This window comes from Macrotis lagotis, chromosome 7 (assembly GCF_037893015.1).
Source record: "Macrotis lagotis isolate mMagLag1 chromosome 7, bilby.v1.9.chrom.fasta, whole genome shotgun sequence".
Classification (NCBI taxonomy): domain Eukaryota; kingdom Metazoa; phylum Chordata; class Mammalia; order Peramelemorphia; family Peramelidae; genus Macrotis; species Macrotis lagotis.
In genome coordinates this window covers 37887965-37903415 of record NC_133664.1, presented here as the reverse complement: position 1 = coordinate 37903415, position 15451 = coordinate 37887965, and the positions used below count along the sequence as shown (strand labels likewise).

At 44.6% G+C, this 15451-nt stretch overlaps 1 non-coding gene across 1 annotated transcript; it reads left to right on the top strand.

The window, feature by feature from the left end:
• The first annotated feature begins 7759 nt into the window (after positions 1 to 7759).
• TRNAT-AGU (transfer RNA threonine (anticodon AGU)) lies at positions 7760 to 7833 on the top strand. The gene has a single exon. It is a non-coding gene; the product is annotated as a tRNA-Thr (tRNA).
• Positions 7834 to 15451: the final 7618 nt, after the last annotated feature.

The window sequence follows — 15451 nt, the reverse complement described above, 5'->3', positions numbered from 1 at the left end:
TTTTTGCTAAACATGTTTATAAATTAGTCATTTTCAATATGAGGAATTAGGATTAAGGGAAAGAGACATAAGATAATTTTTATAAAATGATTCATTTTATAAATGAACATAAAATGTTCATCAGATTCTGAAGGTTTTTATTTTTGGTTTGGTTTGATTTGGTTTGGTTTGGTTTTATTTTTCTTCCTCTGGATGGAGATAACATTGTCCATAGCAGGTCTAACACTTGTCCTAGCTCTCGACTGCCCAGAGGAGTTGCTTCCATCAAGGTTGATCATCTCACAATGTTGTTAATATATACATTGTTCTCTTGGCTCGGCTCCCTTCACTCAGCACCAGATCCCACAACTCATCTCATGCTTCTCTAAAGTCCAACCATTTGTGGTTTCTCATAGAACAATAATATTGCATAATATTGCTGTACCATAACTTGGGTCAAAGGGAATGAACATTTTTATTGCTCTTTGGGCAGAGCTCCATATTGCTCTTCAGAAAGGTTGGATCTGTTCACAACTCCACCAGCACGCATCAATATCCCAGTCCTTCTACAACCTCTCCGACATTGATCATTTTTTGTTTTTCCTCATCTTAGCCAATCTTATAGGTGTGAGGTGATATCTCATAGTTATTTTAATTTTCATTTCTCTAATCAATAATGATAAAAATCAAATATGATTTTTTCATATGATTATGTATAGCTTTAATTTCTTCATTTGAAAACTGTCTATTCATATCCTTTGACAGAACATTAATATAATAGTTAATTTGTAGTCTTACCTTAGGTATAACAAGCACTATGAAAAGTCATGATCCTTTTAACTTCTTAGAAAGTAGGGGATCATGCAGGATCAATATGACAGGTGAAAGCACAAAGCGCAAAAGCAAACCCAAAATAGCAAAATTTATCATTTGGGGAATGACTGGTAATCTTATAAATTTGATGAAATTCTCTCTATATTTTAGAAATGAGACCTTTATCAGAACTCCTAGTGTGGAGATTGTTTCCCAGCTTTCCAATTTCCTCCTAATTTTGGCAGCATTGATTTTATTAGTGTAAAAATTAATTGAATATAGTCAAAATCATTCATTTTGCAGTTTATACTGCACTCTAATTCTTGTTTGTTCATAAGTTTACCCCCTTTCCATAGATCTGATAGAGTATTTCTTGGTCTATTAATTTATCTCTGGTGTTGTCCTTTATGTCTAAATCCTGCACCCATTTTGACCTTATTGTGGTAGAGGGTGTGAGATGTGGGTCTATTCCTAATTTTTGCCATATATTTTCCAGTTTTCCCAACAATTTTTGTCAAGTAGACTGAGCTCTTAACAAATGACGCCCGACCTGAGTATGACATTAGTGTCTGAATAATATTGATGTAAATAATTATGGACATAAGAAATAATATAATTGGAAGCAAATTTTTACCCTGTTAAAATTCTGTAATTTTACTGATCCTTGTAAGCTATGGGTTGTTAAAATACTTCCATTTGACTTTCTCTTTTGACTTTGGCCTTGCCTTCTCCTGTGAGTCAAGCTAGATGCTAGATTATGCAGGCTCGACAATCATCTTAAACCTCAGGAAATGACATGTTGGACTTAAAGGTCACATCCTTTGGGAGAGGAAAGACTACTGAGTAGTCACCCAGTTGTTGCTCATTCGCATTGAGGACTTTCTTGGCCACTCCTTGGAGGGCCGCCCTTATGACATGGGTATTGAGGAGTACCTGGAAGCAGGTGCTAAACCACTCCCCAAGCACCACCCTTGTCCAACCCACTCTGGAAATGCATTTAAGAAAGAAGTCCCAGAAGAGCATTCTCTTCTTCCTTATCCCCCCCACCCATTCTTCCTCTCTCTAAGCTAGAACCACGTGTTCCTAGCCCAGGCCACTGGAGAACTGGCCTCTCAGGCAGCCTCCTGAACCCGAGTTGTTCAGCCTGTCCTCAAGGCCATAAGGCCTCCTCTCCAGAGCTCGGGCCTCGCTCCAGTTTCAGTCCAGTCAGGTCTCCTGGCTGCCTCCCTTTCACTCTTTCCTCAGGTCCCTCACCTGGTCCCTTGTTTCAACCTGTGAATTTCGCAGACTTCTGAAATAAATACTAAGCTAGTTCATCTCCAGGGCTTGTCATAAACTCTTTCACTTCCACAAGAATTCGCAGTCTTTATTGGTGACATCATTTTCTTGGCAAAATATCAAATGATCATTCTAGAGCAGGGCTGTCCAAAACACTGCCCACAGGCCACATGCAGCCCACCTGGGGTTTTAATTTTCAAGAGTGAAAAAATAAACTTAATAATTTGCATGGAATGCATATTAGATTTTTTAATTCCATCACTAATTAAGAATCTTGTTGTTGATTTTCTTTGGTATTTTTGGTAGCGTCATCCGGAATTTTCAATCGCTCTGTAGGACGTGTTCTGTTCCATCTGTTCAATGCAGACTAATCAGTATGCACCTACCTTAATACCATGTTGTCATTGTTGCTTTGTATTGGCTTCTGCAATTCCCACCTTCCCCTTTCTTATTGATGATGTGCATTTGCCCACTTTCTAAGAATTTAAAAGTACCATACTTGGCCTAGCGCTTGCTAAATCTAAGACTACAAATTAACTATTATATTACTATACTGTATTTTTTATTCTGGGTGCGGCCCTCAAATAATTATTTTATTTTAATGACCCCTAAGATAACCTAAGGCTGGACAGCCCTGTTGTAAGGGAAGCTCCCAAGCCTGTTGGTGACCAGGAGGACGCTCACAGGAGCCGCCAGTTTTTATGGGCTGTAGTCTGCCCTCTGGAGGAAGTGCCCATTGAAGTGGCAAAGTATTCAATTTTTGAACCTCCTCCATGACTGCTATGAGTCAGCTGCCTCAGAAATCTATTATTTAGTATATTTATTTATTAGCATGTTGGTAGAATCACTTCCTTCTCCACCTGCTCTCTTCAAGTAGTGGGAAGGAACATGGGGATTCCCTGAACTCTAGGGAAAGCTTCATCCTTCTGGGAATAGGCGGGAAATCCACCTGCCCACTTCTCAGTAGATAGTTTCACTTAGTGATCTCATCAGCTGCCAGGCATTCAATTATCATCTCTATGAAGACATTTCTCACCTATTTATCCAACCCTTATTTCTGCCTTGACTTCCAGTCTCCATCTGCCTAACATCTTGAATTGGATGCCCCATAGACATCTTAAAACTCAGTATATAAAAAAATTGAATTCATTCTTTACCCAACAAGCCTCCCCTCCTTCAACTTTCCTGTTACAGATGAGGACTCCCATCCTGTCATCCTTCCAGAGTCACAACTGGGTGCTATACTCCATTCTCAATTCTCTCTCACTTTCTATCTCCAACTGATTGTCTGTCAAGCTCTGTATTTCTGCTTTTGCAATATGTCTTGTGTAAGCTCCTCTCTCCCCTCTGATATTGCTGCAGCTCTGGTCTCCTCCACAACCCTTGTCTCCTCACACCCATTTGCAAAAGTTTACCTGTCAGTCTCTCTGCCCCAAGTCTCTCTCCACTTCCATGCAACTACTCTATTCAACTGTCAAACAGATCTTGCTAAATAGTTCTGATCTCTCCCCACTTTAGTCAATCAACTCCAGGGGCTCCTTATCACCTCCATGATCAAATAAAAAATCCTTTGTTTGGCCTTAAAGGAGTTTTATAATTTTTATAGCCCTCTCTACCTTTCAAGTCTTCTTACACCTTACTCCTGGCAATGTACTCACCATCTAGTGACTCTCTCCTCCTAGACACTCCACTGTCCAACTCTACATTTTCACTGGCTGGAATTCACATGCCTGGAATTCTCTCCCTCCTCCTGTCTCCTGGCTTCCTTCAAATCCTAGATAAAATCCTGTTTTCTCCAAGAAGTCTTTCCTGGGGCTGCTAGGTGGCGCAGTGGATAGAGCAGTGACCCTGGAGTCAGGAAGGACCTGAGTTCAAATGTGACTTCAGACACTTAATAATGACCTAGCTGCGTGGCCTTGGGCGAGCCACTTAACCCCATTGCCTAGCCAAAAAAAAACCCAAAAACCCAAAACTCATCCAAGAAGTCTTTCCCATTTCACCCTCAATGCTAGTACTTTCCCTCTGAGATTCTCTCCCATTTCTCGTGCATAGTTATTGGTATCTTGCCTCCTCCATTAGAATAGAAACTTCTTGAAGGCAAGGCTTCTATTTGCCTTTCTTTGAATCCTCCACACATTGCATTAAATTGACTAAAAAGCAGGAACTTAATAAATGCTTATTAACTTGATATAAAGTATTATAGGAACAAGAATTTTTAAATTCTATTCAGGATTCATTATATATATATATATATATATATATATATATGTATGTATGTATATATTTATTTATTCAGTGTTATTCACAATACCAGAGTTAGACAAGGTAGACAGCTGCCCATTTATGATACAACATACATATATGTAGGTGGTAAGACATGATGGGCCACAATGGATGCTTTTTATTACTATTTCCTATAAATGAGCAAATCTAACGTAGGAAATTCTTTACATGGTATGGTAACATTTAGTTATTCTAAGGCAGGTCATTTGAGTTATTGTAAAAGACCATGTGTGACCAGAGGCTGGCTCCCCTACTCCCCCACCCCCCAAAATTTGGAGAAGTCTATGCATGGCTGGAAGGGAGGCAGAGTAAACGTCTCTAGTCTCAGCTTTTCCCACCCTTCTCTTAGGGAAGCTTTAATTCCTGCCAAGGAGAGAAAGCTTTGTTCTCCTCAAAGAGATGGGCTTCTGGAGTAGAATTCTATTTGTCTGCTCCCTTCAGGATTACTCATCTAGGAGATGTGATCAGATTCTCATTATGGGGAGGAATCAATTAATGAATATTTTAGGTTTCTGTTCTGTTAGGTACTGAGCTACGTGCGGGGTGGGGGGGAGGGAACCTACATTCAAGGTCTGTATCCATGGCCCTTTTCCCACCAAATACTAGTTCCGCAATGAAAATACATAGGGAAATAGCAAAGAAACCTTCCTGTCCAAACCGTAGCGAAATAGAAACCAGAGAAAGTATATATAGGAGAATATGGTACCAAACACAGAGCAAGAGAGCAAGAGAGCAAGAGAGCTCTCCCATTGGGATTGAGGAGAGAGTGAGAGCGAGAGCGAGAGAGAGAGCGAGAGAGAGAGAGAGAGAGAGAGAGAGAGAGAGAGAGAGAGAGACAGAGAGAGACAGAGAGAGACAGAGACAGGCAGAGATAAAGACTGAGAGACAAAGAGACATAGAGAAAGACAGAGACAGAGAAACAGAGAGAGACAGAGATAGGGACAGACAGACAGACAGACAAGACAGATAGCAGAGTCAGAGACAGAGTCAGAGAGAGAGAGGAACTCCCTGAAGTCTCTACTGTAGCAAGTTCTAAATGTTTAGACTGAGCAAGTGCAGGAGAGTAACCCTGAATGAAATCCAGAGTGAGATATTTTTTTCCTCTCTGATAGAAAGGAAATGCCAGATCTATGGAAAGGGAAGCAGTTTATGACCAAAGAAGAGATAGAGAACATCATCAAAAACAAACTAGATAATTTTGATTACATTAAATTAAAAAGGTTTTGCACAAATAAAATCACTGTAAGATCAAAAGAAATGTAGTAAATTGGGAAACAATTTTTACAAGTTTTTCCTGACAAAGGACTCATTTCCAAAATATATAGAGAACTGAGTCGAATTTATAAAAAAAAAAAAGCCATTCCCCAATTGACAAATGGTCAAAGGACATGCAAAGGCAATTTACAGATGGGAAATCCATAGTCATATGAAAAATTGCTCTGATTAGAGAAATGTAAATTAAAGCATCTCTGAGGTATCATCTCACACCTCTCAGATTGGCTAATATGACCAGAAAGGACAATGATCAATGGTGGAAGGGATGTGGGAAATCTGGGACACAATGTTGGTGGAGCTGTGAACTCAATCCAGCCTTTCTAGAGATCAATCTGGAATTACACCCAAAGGGCAATAAAAATGTGCATCCCTTTTGATCCAGCAATACCACTGCTGAGTCTATACTCTGAAGAGATCATGGAAAAAGGGTAAAAACATCACTTGTACAACAATATTCACAGCAGCCCTGTTTGTGGTGGCAAAGAATTGGAAATTAAGTGGATGTCCTTCAACTGGGGAATGGTTGAACACACCAGTATATGTATGTCATGGAACACTATTGTTCTATTAGAAACCAGGAGGGACGGGAATTCAGGGAAGCCTGGAAGGATTTGCATGAACTGATGCTGAGTGAGATGAGCAGACCCAGAAAAACACTGTACACCCTAACAGCAACATGGGGCGATGATCAGCCTGGATGGACTTGCTCATTCTGTCAGTGCAACAATCAGGCACAGTCTGGAGATGTCTGTGATGGAGAGTGCCATCTGTATCCAGAGAAAGAATTGTGGAGTTTAAACAAAGATCGAAGTTATTACCTTCATTTTTTTTTTGAAAAGTGTTTTATGGGCTACCTAATTTTGCTCTTTTCTTTTTTTTTTATTATTTACGGCAATGGGATTAAGTGGCTTGCCCAAGGTCACACAGCTAGGCACTTATTAAGTATCTGAGGCCCCATTTGAACCCAAGTCCTCCTGACTCCAGGGCTAGTGCCCGCCTAGCTGCCTCATGCAGTCTCTCCTATTCTATTTTTTCCTTAAGCATGTGATTTTTCTCTCAGTACATTCAGTTTGGATCAATGTAGCGAGGGAACAATGCAGAGATTATCAGACTGGGGGGGGGGTAGTAAAATTCCAACCCTTACCTAAAATGATAGGGAAAAACAATTGTGTATAATTGTAAAAACAATTGTGTATAATTGTAAAACAAATCGTATTTTTTTTTTTTGAAAAAGAGAGGAAACGGCTCATCTGGCCTCTCTAGGCTCGCCGGGCTCCCGAACTCTCCCTCTTTCATTCAGTGCCCGGTTCAGCCTCGCCTTGCGGGGGGAGGCCTGCCTCCTTGGGGTCTCAGGAGCAGCCCCGGCTGGAGGCCTGCAGCGCCCCGCGGCCAGGGCGGGCCAGGGCAGACGATCGATGGGCATCGGTGGCCAAGGGTAGGCCCCGCAGGGCGGCGGGCAGGGAATGCACGAGAGGGCGGGCGGCCTCGAACCCGGGACTGGCAGCCGCAGGCCGAGGCCCTCCCCGCCCGCTTTCTGCAGTCTCCGCCTTGGCCCCCACGGCTACAAACGGGGGGCTTCCTTTCGGGCGACCCCGCGCCCCCCGTGGCTTTTGCTCTGGCCTTGCCCGGGCCTGGAACAAAAGGAGCTGAAGCGGCTTATAATGACAGGTGGGGCGCGGGGGGCTGCCGGGGGGGGCTGCCGGGGGGCCTGTCGGGGGGGCTGCAGGGGGGCCTGTCGGGGGGGCTGCAGGGGGGCCTGTCGGGGCCCCGAGCCGCGGCTTCCCTTGGGACGGCCTCATCGGCTCCCGAGCCTGGCCCGGGCCGAGCGCCGGGGCCCCGGGCCGGGGCGAGACGCCAGGCTCCTCCGGGGCCGCGGGGGCCGCGCTCCGCCCCGGCCGCCCCCCACCACGGCAACGCGGCGCTGCGGCCCGGCCCGGGCTAGCACTGCCCTGAGCCGGTGGGTTCCTCCGGGACTGGGCCCCGGCCCGGCCTCGCCCCGGCCCGGCCTCGCCCCGGCCCCGGCCCAGCCCGGCCTCGCCCCGGCCTCGCCTCGGCCCGGCCCGGCCCAGCCTCGCCCCGGCCCGGCCCGGGCTTCCCTTCCTCAGCGCGCGGCGGCTCCCTCCAGCAGCGCGGCGCCGTGGCTTAGCTGGTTAAAGCGCCTGTCTAGTAAACAGGAGATCCTGGGTTCGAATCCCAGCGGTGCCTCCGCCCGCGGGACGGGCTCTTCTTATTCCCGTCGGCCCGGGACTCCGCGGGCTCTGGGCCTCGGTCCGCCCGCCCCGGCGGCCCCCCTCGCTTTTCCCGGCCCCGGGATGGAGCTGGGGGGCGCTTGGGGGCAGGAGCCCTGGCAAAGGGGCGGGGGCAGGGCACGCAGGGGCGGGCTTGTGGCCTGTGGGGCTGGAGCACCGCCCTGGAGCCCGGGGCACCCGAGTTCAAGTCCGACCTCGGGCACACAATGACCGGCTGTGTGGCCCTGGCCAAGTCACTTAAAACCTAAAAAAAGGAAAGAGCCTCAGTGGCCCCGGAGGCGGCCCTTCTGCACTGTCAGAGGCTGCAGGACCGGGCGGAGGCCGCGGGCACGGCGCACACAGCGGGCACGGCCATGGGGCACGGCGCACACAGCGGGCACGGCCGCGGGCACGGCGCACGCAGCGGGCACGGCCATGGGGCACGGCGGGCACGGCCATGGGGCACGGCTGAGGCGGCAGAGGGCAGGGGCATGTGAGGGGTAAGACAGGGCCCCGGAGGCGGGGCAGTGGCGGCCACATCACGCGCAGCTGAAATGGATACAAAACTATGCAAATGAGCCCCAGACCCCTTGCAGCGCGGGGCGCTTGTGCCCGGGGCCCACGCCGGCCGCGGGGTGCCTTGCTGCTGCCTGCTCGCAAGGCGCCCCCCCAGGCTCTGAGGCTGCCCCGGACCTCGGGTCCCCCGGAGTCCAAGGCCAAGATTCCAACCGCTGAACCCTCTAGTACACGCCCCCGCGGCTGCGCCATCAGGCGGCACAGCTAGTAGTGTCCGAGGTGGGACTTGAACTCATGTCTCCTCGCCGCCAGGCCTACCCGGTCGCCCCATGGCACCACAGTAGCCGCGCAGAAAAGACTGGCAGCGGGCGGTACCTGCTGCTGGTCCACTTAAAGGTTCCAGCGTTCTCCCGTCACATGTTCAATTTGAACATCTTTGTCACTATCAGTATCAGAGGGCAAGAGGAAAACAACAGCGAGTAAACAAAACCGTTAGGGGGCGGCGAGAAAAGAGGACAGACTGGCGTGTTGGTAGCTACTTTGGTAGAATGCTCGTCTGGTGACCTTTGTTGGGTCGTTTCAGTCACGCCTGACTCTTTGTGACCCCATTTGGGGTCTTCTGGGCAAAGATGCCCGAGTGGTGTCCGTTTCCAGCGCATTTTTACAGATAAGGATCAGGCAATTGAGGTGTACAGGATTAGGTGACTTAGCCAAGGTCACACAACTAGTGGCTGAGGTCAGATTTGAACTCAGCCTTCTTCCCCGGGCTCCCCTCCTAACTGGGGAGTCCCTAACCCTGACCAGGAGTGACCTCAGCAGTGCTGCCTTCACTGCGGCTTGCCGAAGGAAGCCCTAGGAACTGGAGCAGTAAGATACCAACAACCTGGAGTGGGAGAAGTAGTCGGCCCATTTCAGATGTCCATCAAACACTGACTTTTCCACATTCTCAACAAGCCTGAGGACTTGCATTTCCAACTTTAAGTTGACTATACTTGACTCACCATTCTGACTTCCCATCTCCTTGGCATCCGCTAAGCTGCTCCCCCCCCCCACAATTGGCAGATCCCAGCATATTGTCTTCCCTTATTAGTATAGAAACGAATAGATGACAGGAACTGTTTTGCTTGGATTATAAGTGTCCCTAGCACTTAGTCTATATGGCCTGGCACATTCTAAACCCTTAGAAAGGGCTAAGTATCTATTCATCCACCCACTCATCCATCCACCCATCCACCCATCCATCCATGCATCCATGCATCCATCCAGCCATTCCATTATCCATCTATCTATTGCAGAAATCCAATTAAAGGTAATTTCTTCAATTCATCTTTCCCATAGGGTAAGATTTTTGCCTTCAGTAAATAGACTGCTAAATGAATTATATGCTCCCCGCAGATAATCTGAAATAGTGAGTTCCCTGAGCTGCATGTACACCCTCCAAAATTCAGACCATATAGCTACTGGGGACAAGGAGAACCTTCATAACAAGTAGGCAGCAGATGGAACACTTGTACCCTCCAGTAGGTTGGTTTGATGAAATGCAGCTTTCCAAGCAGTTAATTCAGGAATTGTGAGAGCATGTTGGAGGAAGGCATTCCATCTGCCACTCTGCCATTTTTTTTTCACAAAATCTTAGACCAACAGGCCTTTATTAGCCATCTCATCTGCTCTCTTCAACATGCATGGACCCTTGTTTTAGGGTCCATCCTAAAGCGGTTGACCTCTATTGTGACAGTTCTAATAGATGGGAATCTTTTCCTTACATCAAGGCCACATTTGCTCTGTAATGACTTCTGCTGTCCCTGCCAGGTCAACTCCTCTGAGGCCACCAGGAAGTCTAACCTATTCCATTTGACATGCCTTCTGACCAATGAAAAGATCAATCATATCACCCTGACCCAACCCCAGAAACCTGGTAATAAGTCAGTGCTCCTGCTCCATTCTTTTGTTTTTTGCAAGGCAAATGGGGTTAAGTGGCTTGCCCAAGGCCACAAGGCTAGGTAATTATTAAGTATCTGAGGTCGGATTTGAACCCAGGTACTCCTGACTCCAGGGCCGGTGCTTTATCCACTGCGCCACCTAGCTGCCCCATTCTTGAAGCTGTTTTGTTGAATATTGCTTTCCATAAAAGAGTTGAGGTTTTAGAATCTTGTCATACACATATATCTAGTGAAAAAGGACATAACCTCTTGTATTCTGGGGAGTCCTAGTTAAGCTACACTTGGAGAATTCAGTCCTTTGTGGCATGTTTGATGGCAACACTGAAAAGCTGCACCATGTCTCCATCATGTTCCTGTCCCCAGCTTGCTACCCTAGAGACTTTGGGGATCTTCCCCTTGGGTGAAATCTAGGACTCTCTTTTGGTTGAGCTGAGTTAATTCACTCCCAATGGGAGAGCTTCGTTACTTGGTATTATCTGACAAGCATACTTTCTTTGATTTCTGTTTCTTTACTGTGTGACTTGGATAAATGGGTTTCTTGGCTAATTGCTATGTGTGTATTCATTATAGGAGTGGTGTTTGGTGGGAAGTGCACCCCCTTTGGATATACAGCTTGGGATCCTCCTTTCTTCCAACAATACCACACTGATTAGAAGTTATATTGAACCCAATCATACTCCCCAGGTTAATATTTAAGGGAACAGACAGATAAGCTTCTAGCCCAGCACCTCCTCTCTAGGGAAAGCAAAGTGACCTCTTGCCCCAGCTTCTTGTTCCTTCTCCTGGTGAGTATAAAAAAGCTTTCCTTGGAGAAAGATGGAGGAGAAAAGGTGTCTATTCTATCCTTTAAATTACATACACATATCCCTGGTGATGGGTGAGCTTCCCTACGTATCTTTAAAATAAAGTTTCTGGGGTTAACTTTGAAAGATCCTTCTGGTTCTAAATCTATGAACCTCTGATTATCTTTGCCTCAAACATCTAAGCAGAAAAATGAATCTCTAGATGGAGAGGTAAATATGTTTTCCTTTAAAGAAAGGAAACCTGTGCCTCAGTAATGTAATTTCATTATCTATGTGCTGGCAAGTTGGCAAACAGCACAGAGGTTAGTATCTGCCAAATAGCTATCTTTTCTTAAGATTGACTCCATCCCAATGTTTCCCACCCCCACCTCATGTCCCCTAACATACATACAGTTCTCACTTAAGTCTCAGAAAATAATATGACTGGACTGAAGTTGCAGCTATTTGTTTTTCAGATCTGATCTCAGTTCTAAATTGGTCTGTCCCTTATAAAGGGAGAGAACCTCCTTTTCCTCTCCAACACATACACCCAAGTAACCTCTAAATCTGGCACAGAACTTGAAATGCAAAATGCTGAATTTTTGTATAATAGAACTAAATAATATCTGATACAAGTCTTTTCCAATTGATAAATGATCAAAGGATATGAACAGGTAGTTTTCAGATGAAGAAATTAAAGCTATCTATGGTCATATGAAAAAAATGCTCCCAATCACTAATTATTAGAGAAATGAAGATTAAACAACTCTGAGGTAAGACCTCACACCTATCAGACTGACTGATATGAGAAAAGGGAAATGACTGGAGGAAATGTGGAAAAACTGGGACACTAATGCACCATTGGTAGAGTAGTGAACTGATCCAACCATTCTGGAGAGCAATTTGGAATTATGCCCTAAGGGCTCTAAAACTGTGTTCCAAAAAGATCATAAAAAAGGAAACAAAACCCATATGTACCAAATATTCATAGTAGTCCAAAGAATTGGAAATTGAAGAAATGCCCTTTAATTGGGGAATGGCTGAATAAGTTGAGGTAGATAAATATAATGGAATGCATATTGTTGTATTGAAATCTGAGTAGGCAGATGTCAGAAAAACCCCAAAAGACTTATATGAACTGATGCTGAGTGGAGTGTGCAGAACCAGGAGAGCACTGTACACTTTAAAGCACATTATTATGTGATGATCAGTCATGTTAGCTCTTCTCAACAATGCAGTGATCAAAGATAATTCTAAAAGAATTGTGATGGGAAATGCTATCTACACCCAGATAAAGACCTATGGAATGTGAATGTGGATCAAAGCATCCTATTTTTCACTTTTATTTTAAATTTGTTTTTTATTTTTTTGTGGTTTTTCCCTTTTGTTCTGATTTTTCTTTCACAATATGACTAATGTGGAAATGTGTAACATGATTATCCATCTATAATCTATATCAGATTATTTGCTAATTTAGGGCAAGGGGGAGGGAAAATACTTTACAAAAATAATTGTTGAGGGGCGGCTAGGTGGAGCAATGGAGCACCAGTCATGGAGTCAGTTCAAATCTGACCTCAGACACTTAATTACCTAGCTGTGTGGCCTTGGGCAAGCCACTTAACCCATTGCCTTGCAAAAACTAAAACAAAAAACAAAAAAAAACCCTAAAAAAATTGTTGGAAACTATCTTTACTAACAGCAACATGGAGGTGATTATCAACCTCAATGGACTTGCTCATTTCCATCAGTGCAATCATCAGGGACAATTGGGGGCTATCTGAGATGGAGAATATCATCTGTATCCAGAGAAAGAACTGTGGAGTTTAAACAAAGACCAAAGATTATTACCTTCCATTTAAAAAATAAGTTGTTTTATGTATTACATAATTTTGCTATCTCTAATATTTTATTTTTTCCTCAAGGGTCTGTTTTTTCTCTCAACACATTCAATTTTCATCAATGCATAGCATGGAAACAATGTAAAGATTATCCAATTGCCTTCTCTGGGTGGGAGGGGGGAGGAAAGGGAGGCTGGGGGAAAAATTGTAAAATTCAAAACCTTACCAAAAATGATATCTAGGAACTACTACTGTATATAATTGGAAAACAAATAAAATATTTATATAATAAAAAAAACTAAAAAAAGAACTATCATTACAAATAATTGGAAAAATAATGTTTTTTAAATTTCTACTTTGTCTCCAACTCACAGGAAAGGTTGAGGAGTCGTTATGACTCTACAAAAGAGAATGTGATTGATTACACGTTACTTGCCTAGACCAGACATAAAGGGAAAGTTTTAGAGAAGATGCACAAAGGACTGTCTCTTTTTCCTACCTTCTCTCTCTCCGTCCTACCTCTCTTTGTCCCATTTCTCTCTTTCGCTGACATGTCCCTCTGTCTCCATCTCTTTTATCACCTCTGTTCCCTGTCTGTCTTTGTCCTGTCTTTCTTGACTTTCTTTTTCTACAGCTCAGACATTACTTTCTCTTGGGGATTCTTTATTCTGGCTTCCCTGCCAGAAGTCACACAGCTACTTTTTCTCTGGCATGATCCCCCTCTTTCTATCTTTAAGTGACTGCACATCAAGCAAACCCAAGGGACTCCTGGAGGTATTGCTAATCTATTTTCATTCTATTTCCAAGAATGCTTGGATATCTACATAGTTAAGATTAATCATGAATAATTATGTCCTCCCTTTAGAGAACTCATTTTGGAAAGATGTACACGTTTCTAGTTAGTTAAGAATTTCACTGGAAGTCCCTGAATATGTAAATACCCCGCCCCTTGTTGGCAGACTGGTAGAAGGCAATCATGTCTGTTGTACTGAATGAGATTCAACCCAACATGTATTGGTTATTTATTAAAAGGTCCCACAGACTGTTGGCTGGGAAGGGACTCCTTGCCCATTTCTGAGCAATATTCATAAAAGGAAAATAGAGGATGTGAAGCCTTGTTGGTAACAGATTGGCAAAAGAATATTAAACATAGTTTAATATTCCAGACCAATTGAGAAGGGAACAAATGCCACTGAAATTCAATGGAAAACAAGCCACGTTCGCTTTGGGTGGGTTAGATAGCCTTGGCTTTGTGAAAAGAAGTCCCTTGTGTTTGGTGGCACCTAGACAATGGTCAGTTGTGGGTCAAAAGCATAACAATAACGTCTCAGTGACGGGCAATAGCCAGAAATTTTGCCAGCACGTATTTTCTGATGTGTTACCATAGAAATGGATGATGTGTTTGTTACGATGGTGACTAAAGTGAGGATGGCAGAAGGCAAATGAGAGCCTACTGCCATCTGGTGGACTCAACAGCAATACTCCCCATTTCTTTGATTTCAATGTTTTTCAAGTCTTAACCAGGGTCATTGATTCAATCATGGAATGAATGCTGGTTGAGGATGAGTCACCCAAACCTGTTGTGCCCTTCTCTAACTGACCTGGCCCAGGACTCCCAAGACTTTGCAATACCAGTCTTCCCTGTTGCCTCCCATCTTTTCCTCAGGGCTTGCTGATCCAGTCTGCTGCCTTTTGACTCTTTATAGTCAAGCTTCCATCTGCGGTCCCCACAAGCTGCAATCTTGCATTCGTCCAGACCATAACCCACCTCATCCCCTAAGTTCCTCTCTCACTCTCACATATCCTGTTGGTCCTTCTGGAAGGCCCGTTCTGCTGACCTTCCCCAAGAAAACCCTTCCATGCAGCCAACATTTACGTACTTGTGGTTGTTTTCCTCCAAGTAGATTGTTTTCTCTCGTTTTTGAGTCCTTACTGGGATCCTTTAAAAAGTCAGTATGCCAAATATTAATAGTGCAGGGCTGTAAAGCCACTTCATGAAGTAAGCTTCTGGCAGTGTTTTCTAAAAATACTCGCGGAACATACTTCTCACCTTCCTCCCAACTTTCTTTTTTCCTATACATGGGTCCCTGCATTCCCATTGGTATCCAATGCAAAGACTTGGAATTAGGAAGAACTGGGTTCAAATCCTGCTTCTGACAGTTCTGAGCTTTGTGGGCCCAGGGCAAGTCATTGGTCCTGAGCTTCTATTTCCACATCTAACAATGGCTCAGTGGGATTAGATGGCCTTAGGAGAGAAATTTTATGGAAACTATTTCCACTATTTGGATACAAAGATGCATGGTTATTCTCTCTGAATAGAGCTGGAGCTAGGATAATGCAAAATAGGCAGGGAGGAGGCCTGAGGATGCTTTTTTCATGTCAGGGCTTTAACTATTACCCATCTTCAAATATACAAAAAACTCAGCCATCCCTATCTCAAGGAGCCTCATACTCCTTATCAGGAGAAACAACACATAGAAGGGAGCAATGTTTTGGTGTCATAGGACAAGTATTTTTGG